Consider the following 13,343-nt stretch of genomic DNA (forward strand, 5'->3'; position numbering starts at 1 on the left):
AGAGTGGTAAAGAAAAAAAAAAATAGAGATGCAAGGGGTGAGAGAAAAAATACCATGAGGGCATTGGGTGAAAAAGAGCTCAACTACCTGTTAGTATGGGTTCGGGCAGTGGTGTAGGTTTTGAGTGTTTTAACCATTTCACACGTATTCTCTATTTTATTCATACTGGAAGCTCTCTCTCCCATAAATGTAGACAATTTGAGCTAAATCACCTAAATCTGTGTGTGATTGATTTTTCTTTTTGATGTGTATGTGAGAGTACTTTTGTTTATATTGATGAGATGTGGTATAAATCCTAACACATATTTCGGCGATTCTGATTAAATATTGCAGACTTCTAACAAAACTCCAATAATTTGCAATGGTATATATTACGGATCAAATACTTGATGGTTCCTCCAAAATCAATGCATGGATATGACTGTTAAGAACCACAATTACATCCTTTCAACAATAAGGAAAATAAGATCATAAAAAATTAAAACCTAACCAATTTGCACCTATTAGCTTGTCCTTACCCAAATGGTTTCAATCTAATAGCACAAAATATATCTATCTAATAAAACATAATGAAAATATACATCTAACATAATTGGTTAGAAGATCAATCCATCTATGAGATTAATAGTTAGATTTGCTTGACTATAATGATTCTAGTTTAGACCTGACCCATTTGATGTTTTGGATCTGGGTTTCATTACCTTATATAGTTGTTCTTGTCTTGTTTCCCCTTATTTCTCTTTGATTTTGGCTATTGGGATGTATTGGTTGCGTTTGGAACAAATTGGTAACTGATTTTTCAAACTGTTGCTGCCTAGAATTTTGCTTCTTCGCTCGAGCAGCACTTCTTAAGCTAGAGTGGTCTTTGTAAGCTTCCAATACTTTTTGCAAGTCTGCAAAGATACTGGAGTTAGCATTTTTTGCTTGAGTAGTATTTCTTGTGTTGGAGTAGTGTTCGCTTGAGCGAGCCTTCTTGTGCTCGAGTGGTGGTTCTTTGTCTGTAAAACTTTTGGGAGTTGGTATTCTTCACTTGAGCGGTGTAACTTATTGTGTTTGGTCGCTCGAGCGACATTTCTTGCACTCGAGTGGTTTGCTCGTATATCAGTTCGTAAAGTCACTTTTCCGAGTCACTTTTTCACCTCTTTCTCTCTCTAAACTTTTCAAAACCCTATTTTCTCTCACACTCTCTCTAAAACTCATCTATTTCACTCAAATACCCTTAGATCCGTCGACCTTTTCACCCATATCCCTTTGTTAAAAAGGTAAAGCTCGACGAGGGTTTCGTTCTAATCGGAGCAAAGTTGATTTTCGGCGTCTTTGAGTTTTCTTCAATCTCCCTCTCGTCTTCTGAGCTTGAGGTAGGAATTCTTCGCACTTTCTATGAGTTTTAACTTAATTATTTGTTATTTTTAAACAACATTGTGATTTTGGAGATTTTTGAAACAAATCTAGGATTTTGGGTTAACGATCAAAAGAGGGGTTTTCAAATCGATTCTTAGAAATGATTGTGGTGTTGAAAATAAAGTTGAGTTGTGATAAAATGGTTGCTTTTGATACATGGGATTGACTTTGGAGGAACATGGGATTTTGCCTTAAATGTTTCAAATGTTGATTTTATATAAATAATGAATTGATGTTGGAAATGTGGAATTGGGTTGATATTGATGAGGATGGTGGAGTTGGATAGGTATTATCACTCACATCTTGAAACTTGGAAGGCTTATTTTTATTGGAAATTGTTTACCGGTTTAGAGATATCTGTTTTGTGCTATCAGTGGACGATAGCTATGATTGTTGTAAAAATTGCATGAGAATTAGGAGAATTGAAACTATTTTCTCATCTATTTGCATTAAGCATTATTTTATATTTATACATGGGAAATGTTTATCGTTTTGAGAAAAAATGTTGAATCTGAGAGGTATGTGTTGTCTAATTGAAATAAGTTGGCCTAAGTGTCCATGATGAAAGTCCTAAAAATTATGGGTATACATGGGTGCCTATCCCACAGACAAAATTTTTGTGAAATGGCAATAGTAGTGCTTGTATAGCCTACGTTTACATGGGTGCCGATTTACGGTTTCCCATAGATGAAATTTTCGTGAAAAGTTGCATTGGTTTTGAGATTCTCATAGTGTGATTCACTACCTTGTTTTTTATTATAAAGGAAATGATTTATGACTTGTGATATTAACTTGGTATTGCATGGTTTTTGGAAAGAGATATAAAATGTTTTGGCACAAGTATTACATGTGCATTCACCTTATATCTTTGTTAAGATTCATATACTGTGTTGGATTATTTCTACTGGGCTTTGGCTTACCCTATGTGGGAAAAACATTTTCAGGTGCTGATGACATACCTCTGCCAAGGCAATAATTTTGGGAGGACTTGGAGCAAGAGCTTATTATGCTTATTTTTGTACAAGCCAAGGGCTTTAACTATATCAGATTCAAATCCATTTTTGTTGTAACCAAGTATTGACTTGGAAAACTGTAAGCCCTTAGGGCATTTATTATTTGTTTAACTTCTATCCTATTTCTTTATTATGTAACATATGCTATAGATTTAGGGTTAGGTTTGTGAATGTATACCTGCATATGTTACTTTTCTATAATAGTGATTGGGACTAATGGAGGATTATTTCCTTATCAAGTGATGTATGTAATCAGTATTGTGGGTGGTTTATTGTATTTATTTCAGGGTGTTACATTGACCAAAAATAATTTTCCCTTACAAAGAAGTTTTAGTAATTTCCTAACACCTTCCTCTTTTTCCTTTTTTTCCTATTTTTTTTTTCTATTTTCTCTTCCTAACCATTTGCAATTTTATAGCTATTCTAGTTTAAACTCGACCTGTTTATTATTTTAGATCCGGGTTTTCTTGTCTTGATGGTTGTTCATGTCACCTTCTATCTTATTCCTTGTTGGGTTTGGTTATTGGTTGAGTTTGAAACAGGCTCGGAGGTTAGTTTTTCAAAGTGTTGTTGCCTAGAAATTTGCATGTTCACTCGAGCAGCCATTTCTACGCTCGAGCGATCTTTTACAGTTTGCAAAACTATTGGAAGTTTGAGTTTTTTGCTCAAGCGGTCATTCTTGTGCTCGAGCAAACTTTTGCAAGTCTAAACTACTAGGAGGGGTGCATTATGCGCTCGAGCGACCTTTCTTGCACTCAAGCGGTGTCTTCGTTGTGTCTAGTCGCTCGAGGGACCATTCCTGCACTCAAGAGATCTGTGAGTATATTAGTCCGAGGAAGTCACTTTTTGGATCACTTTTTCAGTTCTCTCTCTCTCTCTCTAAATCTCAGTCTACTCTCTCTTTCTCTCTCTCTCTCTTTAGAAAACATCTCTAAACTTCAAATACACCTTGATCTAACGATTTCCTCACCCTAGATCCTTTGTTAAAAAGGTAAAGTACGTCAAGGGCTTCGTTTTAATCGGAGAACTTTGTGTTTTCGGCTCCGTTGAGTTCTACCCATCTCTCGTTTGAGTCTTCTTCTTCAAGGAAAGGATTACTTTGACACTTTGTATGGCTTTTAACTTAGTTATTTGATTTTTTAAACCATGTTGTGGTTTGGGAATTTTTAAACAAAAATCTAGGGTTTTGGTTTAAAAATTCAAAAGAGGGGTTTTCGAAATGGGTTCTGGTGTATGGTTGTGGCTTTGTAAAAATGGTTGGATTATGATAAATGATGGATTTTATTTATGGAAATTGATTTTTAAAGAAATGGGGTTTTGCCCTAAATTGTGAGAATTTAATTTCTGTAAAGAGAAAATGAAATTGATGTTGGTTTTATGAAATTAGAACGATGATGGTGATGATGATGATGATGATGATGATGATGATAGTGGTGAAGTTGGATATGAATTATCGCTCATATTTGAAAATGTCGGAAAGTATATCTGTGTTGAGAATTAATTATCTGTTTAAATATATCTGTTTTGGGCTATCGGTAGATTTAGTTTGCTTTTCGTGCTCCTTTCGGATATGACAAGCCCTACAGTTCGGACTCCCATGCTTCTGAATCTGATTCCACAAGTGTAATATGAAATAGATAAACACAAATGAGTCCAAATTTGGCAATTCTTTTGGAAAATCGATTTTGAATCAAAATGCTAAAAATGGACTGCTTTGCTAGATACAGAGTTGCCACCTAAATATTTTTGAGAAATTTAGGAAACTTGTGACTTGTGCCAAAGGCCACGTGTTCGTCATCACCAAGATTGTCTTGGCTCGGGGAACTTAGGTACGAGAGGAGAAGATCATGAAGTGAGCACCCCACTCACCCAATCAAAAGATCAGCCTCTACTAATCATGATGTGATTTTTATCTACATTATATGCTATTGTTCCGATTTATTAGGCTAACTTTACTAGGTGATGCACGCAAGTATAAACTAATTTACAAAAGTTGGAACATGTGATTTCATGTTTGTTTTGAAAAAAAAGTGTTTTGAATACGTGTCACTTAAAATAGTGAGTTTGTATGTACGTTGATCAATTTATCCCAATTTTAGTGCCTTCATCTACCGACATTCAAACAGATATATCAATTAAGCACTTAGCCTCATGGAAAACATGCTTAATATGGTAACATAGACATACAATGTGATATGCTAAAACACAAAATGCTCACCTAGTACTCCAAAGCAAGCCAAACAACGCAAAATAATTAGCAAACATGCATGCTCTTAAACGATACAATATGACTAATGCGACGCACACATTATATAATTTTTTCCATAGGCTCGGCTATAGGCATGGTATGTGATTCAATTCAAGACATGTGATAAATCACGTTTTCAAACAATGAAGTTGAAATTGACATTGATTAGTATGATGAGCTGAACCTAAATATACATGAAACAAGTGTATGCGAACATGGGAATGCTAAGTAAATATGATGCTACCATTATAAGCGGGTAAATAAAAAGGAGAAAGAATATGGGTTAAAAGACATACAGAATTATTACATATTTTTATCCTCGCTCAGGAGGGTCCGAATAAGTGTCCAAGTGTCCGGATTAGACTAACTATTACAAATTCAAATGCTTAATTAGCTAAACTAACAACCTATTACAAGGTTGAAACAAATAATAAATGAATAGCTAAACTATCTAATTTATTACAACAAAGGCATTATGATAATAATAATTGCAACAATAATATTTACAACAATAATAATCACAATAATAATATTAGTACGGGCAACAATGAGGCACAACGATCGCATGCATAGTGTCCAAAAGGTGCTCTGTTTGCCTAGACTGCTCTGCCTCACCTTCAGCCAATGCCTTCTATTTCTATAAAAAGCTCACTGCTAACCACACCTTGGAAGCCTGCCGGTCCTCAATGAGACCCGAACGGATCCCAATAAGGTCGATCAATCCTATTTTTCATGCCAAAACCTGTTTTGTGCTCTGAAGTGAGGTCAATGCAGACATAGCCTTTCTAGGCCCTGTTTGTCCCCCTTACTCTTCTTTGTCATGTGAAACCCAAGAGAAGAACAAATTCGCATTCGAAACCATCAATTAGCACAAGTTGATGGCTTTATGATCCCAACCTACGTTTGGATAAAATTGATAAATGTGATGAACAATGACCACCTCTCCCTTCTATCATGAAGGCTCAAAGAGCAAAGTAGACACGTTCTAAGTCTTATCAACGTATCATGGATTGATAGGCGACAATTCTCGGAGCGATGGACTTGACATAACATCCGGGCAAATCCAACCAACTCCAAACATTTTTTTTATGTTGGTTTAGTTCATTTTAAGCCGATTTTATTAGTCCTTTCCATTCTTTAATTAATTTGTCCAAAGTGATGTTTAAGTCTACTAAATAAAGAGAAATGTCAAATAAGAAGTAATCCATAGCATGAAAGAGAGACTATACATTGATGATGAACCTCCGTAAAGATTAAGCCATTGAGCATAGATCTCTTTCTCATGCCTTGAACAATAAGCACTTGTTTGAAACAGCTCTCGAACAAAAGAAAAGAAGAAATGAAGGAGGGTGCAGAAATTATTATGCGAAGTTGATTATTTAAAATGAAACTCTTCGCATGAAAACTAAGTAAATAAAGCTATCAACTCAAATGACTTAGTGTCTAAGGCCTAAAAAACCGAAGCTATGAGGACTTACAATACAACAAGTATGATATTTAACGCATAAACTATTTAAATGAATTAAACAGCCCATAACTGTCCCTAAAATGTAAACAACAGTAGCTAAAAGCAAGTGAAAGTAAGTAAAAAGAGTATAGAAAAAACTATGGAACAAAGCCTAACGAGGGATGGCTAACCCCTCCACTTTTTGTAATTTTAAATCACATATTTCAGCCCCAAAACAGTCTAAGAACAGCTCCAAACTAAAAGTGTGTTTAAAGAGCACAAAAAGATAGACAAATGTGAGAGATATAACGCTAGTAAGCAAAATCAAGGAGAGGTGGCTAACCCCTCCACTTTTGAGACTTTTAATCCATGTTTTTCAGCCTTTTTAAACTCTGAAAATTAGTGTAAAAAACAAAGAAAAGAGTGCAAAAACTAAGGGTATGAGCTATGAAATAAGATGCAAGAAAGGGGGTTAAACCTTTCTACCTTTGGTAGCTGTTCAACCCCAAATTCCAACACTTAGAATAGACCCAAAATAGTAGGGAAACATAAGAAAAAGATAGAAAAAAATTGAAATGAAAGCAAGGAAAATGTGACAAGCTTATACCTCTTGAAAGAGAGTATGCTTCTTAGTTAACAAACTTGATTCAAAACACCCTCAAGGTTCTGAAATTTAGTTTGAAATCTCAACAAAAAGCTCCAAGAATAAGCTTTAATGGTGTATGTATTGTTGAAAAAGGTCTGAAGGTGAAGAAAGGTGTTGAAGATGAAAATTGGTCTTTTTAGCTCTTCAAAGCCTTTGTAAAATTTACTAATTCCCAATTCTGAATGTAGGGGCTGTATTTACAGAATTTGATCCAATTTGGTCAAAAATATCTTCAAAAAACAACCGCTGGCAATTTCCCGCCAGCTATCTTGTTTGTTGCCATTGAGAGCCGGTCGGCTCCAAATAGCCACGGCAGGCTCCAAAAAACCCACGGTCGGACCAAATAATGCAAGGCTAGGTCTAAAAAGGCACTCTGAAAAAGTTTTCATTGAAAGCCAGATGGCTATAAATGAGCGACGGCCGGATCTAAGTGGATCCAGCCAGCTCCAAAAATCTATATTCCAGGCTCGATTTCAAACGGGCATATCTCCTTCATTCGGACTTGGTTTTAGGTGATTCTTGAGTCTAAATTAAAGCCCTGGAAGTATACTTTCCAATGTGGTGGCCTCGTATCTAAATTCTAAGTGGTCAAAGAGATATGTATAATTTAGTGAAGGTTGTTCATTTCTATCTCAACGGTTTGATGCTCGACCTTCTCCCTAACTAGTTTTCTTTCATCTCCTCCTATTTCCTTTAACTTCAAACCTATAAATAAGATGTTTTTAAATATTTTTCAATGATTTCACCTCCCTTCAATGTATCTCCACTTTGTCCTTACTCGGTTTACCGAAAAGTGCAATATTTTAAACGAAATGCGAACCTCGGAACATCGTAGAAACTTTTGAAAAAATATTTTGAAAAAGGAGTTTTAAGGTCTAAAATAGTTTGGCCAAAATGTGGTATAAGATTTGGGATTAGAGCTTGAATCCAAATTTCTTTGCTGAGAATTCAAAAGATTACATAATGTAACTTTCATCATCAGGTGTTCAGAATGAAGCGCTCAACTCTTAGGGGTGGTAAAAAATGGGGTGTCTACAGTTGCCCCTTTGTGACAGAGCTCAAATAGTCATGAAATGACACGAGTGAATGTCAAAGCCCAAAGAAGGCCAATTTGATAAGGCCGTAAGACTTGGACAAACAAACAAAATTCAAATGCAAATACAGTTGGTTGAACCTGAGGGTTGCCTACGTATCTCGTTGCAAGGAATCAAACTAGCATAGTTCAGGGACAAGATGCAAATAATACACAATGTAACAAAATAATGCAAATAATATACAATGTATGTATATAACGAAATCATCAAACCACAATCAGTGCTTACTACAAAAATATCATAAAGGAATGGGGATGCAAATCAAACTACGTTTTATATAGAAAAGAAGTGTGGGCACGAGCTAAACGACGCCTAACACAGGCTAAGCACCTACATCCTCAATACTGGCCTCAGCGTAGCATAGATGCTTATACATAACAGAACCATGTTTTAACGTGAAAGAGGTGTGAGCACATGCAAAACTATGTTTGTCGTAGAAAGAGAAAGAGTACAAGTAATTGGGTGGTATGATATAAGTGAGGAATGATCTGCTAGGGAAAGATAATGATCTCAAATGTTGAATATAACAAGATAAAGTACAATGCAATGAATGCAATGGATGAAGTGAATAAGGGTTGTAGACTGAACTACATCTTACCTAGAAAGGGCATGGACACAAAACATACCACATTTAACATAGAAAAGGTGCCGACACCTCAATACTGGCCTCAACAGCAGCATGGGTACTTACACATGACAGAACCATGTTTCAATGATGGAAAGGTATAAGCACATGCCAAACTAAGCCTAACATGGAAAAGATACAGGTAATAAAATGGTATGATGTAATGGGTGCAATGGATAATGTAGTTGATGTATGTGACAGATTCTATATATAATGTAATAGATGATACTAGATGATGATAAATATGATGTAGCAGCTAGGAAATAGAAGTACCTTACATGGGTAATTGGCGAGGACTCACTTTATGTTGCTGAGGATCTTCCTCTTCTTCTTGGTTTTAAGGCTTCTTCCTTCATCTTTCGCTTCCAAAACACGGGTACTACTTTTTTCCGTAGCTGTGTTTGTAAATTTCCCTATTCTTTAACAGGGTGACAGACTAGGTTGGTTTAGTATCCAGAATTAAGGTGTGTACAAGCTACCTCAACCTATGGGGATACCATACAGATTTCAAACCAAGGATACACCGCTATGTATTTAAACCAAACTTTAGTCTCGAAAATTCTGAACCTTTGCGTTCAAGGCCTCGCTATTCGAACTCTAGTTTCCACCATCTCAGTTGATCCCCTAGAAACTCACTACAAACACAGTCAGGTGGCTATACTAGACTGCTTGAAGCCGCAGGGACATGACAAACACCAAATGAATTGCACCTCTAGAGGATTTAAGGTCTTCTAGACCTAGTGAGTGCACAAGACAGTGCGGGTGAGGTGCACAAAATAGTGTAATATAAGTTGAATGCACAAAATAGTGCAATACAAGGTGCACAAAACAGTGCGATACAAGGTGCACAAAACAATGCGATGAAAGGTGAATGCACAAAACAGTGCAATGCAAGGTGTACAAAACAGTGCGAACTCAAAGTGCACAAAAACAGTGCAATACAAGGAGAATGTTCAAAACAGTGCGATACAACGTGCACAAAACAGTGTGATACAAGGTGCATGCACAAAATAGTGCAATCCAACATGCACAAAACAGTGCGATACAAGTTGGATACACAAAACAGTGCGATACAAGGTGCACGAAACAGTGCGATGCAAGGTGAATGCACAAAATTGTACTGTGTAGGTGCACAAGACAGTGCGATGCAAGATACACAAAACAGTACGATACAGGATGAATACAGAAAACAATGTTATACAAAGTGCACAAAATAGTGTGATACAAGGTGCACAAAATAGTGCGAACTCAAGGCGCACAAAATAGTGTGATACAAAGTGCACAAAACAGTGCGAACTCAAGGTGCACAAAACAGTGCGATGCGGAGGTGAATGCACAAAACAGTGCGATGCAGGGTGAATAAAATATTGCTATGAAAGTGTACAAAACAGTGCGAACTTAAGGTGCACAAAACAGTGCGATAAAAAGTGAATGCACAAAACAGTGCTCTACAAAGTGCATAAAACAGTGCGAATTCAAGGAGCACAAAACAGTGCGATGCGGAGGTGAAAGATGTACAGTATGCAGAGGGAAATGAGCAGTACATAGAGTCGTGCATCATGTACCTTATAAAATGTAGGGCAACTTGCCACAACTCATTGAAATGTAACACAAATGGAGGCAACTTGACAAAACTCTGTTAAGTGTAGAGCAGAGTCAAGAGTAAGAGCAACCAATCATGCAGTTCAAATCAACCAGGGCGTATGAACACTCATGTATAATACAAAACACACGTATTAATCAGAGGGCAGATAGCAATCCCAAGAGAGTTTTGAAAAGGTTGGGGAGAACTTTCGAAAGCTGAATCATATCAGAATCATTATGGGGGTAAGATCACCCTAACCTAGGGGAAAGTGCGCAACAAATGGCTTTAGCAGATTGAGGGAAAGGTTGGGTTCATGCCCCTTGTTCAATTGATGGCCCAGTAAGATGTACTGAAAATTGCCCTTAGTGTTCACTGGCCACTAGTTGGGTTCATGCCCTTTGTTCAATTGATGGCATGATTAGATGTGCTGAAAATTGCCCCTCGTGTCCAATCACTGGCCACCTTTTTCAACATTATGCAGGTACGTGTGATGGAAATTATTAGATCCTGGAACAGTTGCCAACCAATCAGACTCATGCTTCTTTTTTGTCTCGTATATTGAGAACTTACTCCAGTTCCCTTCAAAACAGTGATGGATTCCTCATATATACTTTGCAATGATCATGAATGCGCGATGCCCCTTGTATGGGCACTCTCAGTTTGTTTATGAATTCCACACAAGGACTTGTTTTTGAGTTTGGAGTGAACATTTGTGTATGGAATTTTGGTGATGCCACTTTGTTGAACTTTGAGCGACAAACACACTAGGGTGACTCGATGAGGAGCACTTTTGAGCGACATACATGCTATGGTAACTCAATGAAGAGCGCAAGCTAAGACAAACACTAGGCATGACACAACAAGACTCATAACTGACCCAAAAATAGAAAAAGACTCAAGGTGACTGATCATTCATAGTGCCCCTAGTATTACTTATTTTCCCTCTAGAAATCAATTTCGAGTCCTTTTTTTTTTTTTTTTTTTTTTCAAGTTAGAGATTCTACTGGTAAGTTCTAGTATTGAAAATTGCTCCACATTTTAATTTAAGCTAGTTCTTTCTTACCCAAAACAAGTATGATAAGTGCAGCAGTCAGTATAGCTTATGGATTGATGCGAAGTTGACGATGTGAATTGGGCAAGACGATTTAGTCGAAATGGATGAGATGGATATGGTTGAGATCGAATGTCAGAATGAAGTTGCCTACGTATTCCAAGAATGGGAATTAGGTTAACATAGTTCATGGCTAAGGTTCACTTGGGTTTTGACACTCTCATTTTTCGCTCTAACTTTTGCCAAAGTTGCCCCTTCGGGATTTTCAACCTTGCGAGCTCTATTTGTTTGATTTCTCATTTTTCATGCTCTGACTTTTGCCTAGGTTGCCTTTTCAGGTTTTCAACCTATCAAGCCTCTTAAGGATAGCGTTACAACACTTGTGGTGAATTTGATCAATAGTCATCCTTACCGTAACACTGGAACTGGCTTTGCCTTGATTTAAGCTCGGTTCTCCATTCCCTTATGCATGTCTTCTTCTTTTCTTTTGCTCCATTTTCAGAGTTGGTTCTTCTCATAATGTGGTACCTCTTCGCATTGGCTTCCCTGGACTTGACAAAAGTTCCATTCCTTATGGTTTGATTGGATTTCATTCCAATGAATACCCTTTGGCTTGATGGTTGATTTCTTTTTCTTTTTTTTTTCTTTCTCTTTCTTTTTTCTTATTTTTTCTTGGTGTTTGTTTTTTCCTCCTTTTATCTTTTTCTTTTTCCTCTTTTGGTTTCTTTTATTCATTTCTTTTTGAAGTAATGAAACCACTAGGGGGAGAAATTCTATGATTGTGAGGTCTAAATGTCGTTTTGTGCTTGCTAAAATGATCATCTAAAGGTGAAGAAAAGCCATAGGACAGTGTAGAATACCACGCACAATTCTGAATTCTATCTTTGCAAGGTTTGTAGAAGAAATAGTTGAAGAAGCAACTTAAACTTTTGAGATCATGAAGGACTTTGTGCCGATAAGTCAGAATTCACTCAAACCATTTGGGGGATCCTTCTCAACACTCGCGCTTATTAACGGAATCTCATTAAAAAAATAAAATTTTGTTGAAGCTTTTCAATTTTTTAAAAGGTCACACATGCATTACTGTAAGAATGACAAAATGATCAAAAACTTGACTCCCGCTTTCTTATAAAGACGAAGACCTGAGGGTACACGAAAGCGACTCAAAGAAAAAGACTTAACTGATTCAACAATGCGAGAAAAGACAAAGAAAATAAAACTCACAACTCAACTATTTACAGGACACAACTAAAAAAAAAAGAGCACCTTGGAGACAAAAGGGGTTTTCATTCTCTAAGTCCATCTACAGAATTCAAAAACAACTTTAAGTAGCCCACGAAAGAGTTCAAACCAGCCTTCAATTCAACAATACTAACATCCACACCTAGTAGGATTTATTTCAAACTTTCGAACCGAGTCTCACAAATTGAGCCTCACGATTATCCCGATTGTCTTCACATATCTTTTTGACCATGTTGGCGAGGGTTAAGGTTGGTTGTTGGCAAACCAGAGATGGGATTTATGCTATGGGATGGCAATATATTGCATTTGGGGAGAGGTTTATTGACAACTTTGGGTTTTGGTGGGGTGATGACCTTATTGTCGATCAAGTCTTGAATTTTATGGCGAAGGCGAAAGCAGTAGTCAGTATGATGACCATGCTGCTGATGGAATGTGCAATATTGGGTAGGGTCATGTCTGGGTGGGAGAGGGTTAGGGAGATGTTGAGGATTGAGTGGTTTAAGATACCTTTTCTCCATCAGTACCTTCAATGCACAAGTTGGGTTCATATGGAGATGGGTAAAGGTTCGTTTTTGGAGGAGGAAGCATTAGGTTTAGAAATATTGGCAAATGGGTTAGCGGGTGCTGGCTGGGTATTTATGGGCTTGGGATTGGAATCAGGATAGGTGTTTCTGGTAAAGTATCTCTTCTTTTTGTTCGGCCTTTCTTTGTTTTCCAACCTGTGAGTAACCCCCACTTGAGCATTGCTGTGTTGAGCAGCGAATGTTTCATTTACAACCCTTTCAACGATTGCAAGGACTTGCCATTGGTTCAGGCGTTTGGTCTTTAAAACTTCGAAAACCTATCATAGATGTGCACAAGGGTCAATAGTCACCCGAGACTCATTTTTGCTACTCGCTTTAGCCTTGTCGTAGAGTCGGACGACTATATCTGGGCAAGGCCTGTTTACTTTTAATTGGCCCATCTCACTTTTAGCTTGTCCCAAGATTAG

Source organism: Camellia sinensis, chromosome 3 (assembly GCF_055761805.1).
Source record: "Camellia sinensis isolate YWXY chromosome 3, ASM5576180v1, whole genome shotgun sequence".
NCBI classification, from domain to species: domain Eukaryota; kingdom Viridiplantae; phylum Streptophyta; class Magnoliopsida; order Ericales; family Theaceae; genus Camellia; species Camellia sinensis.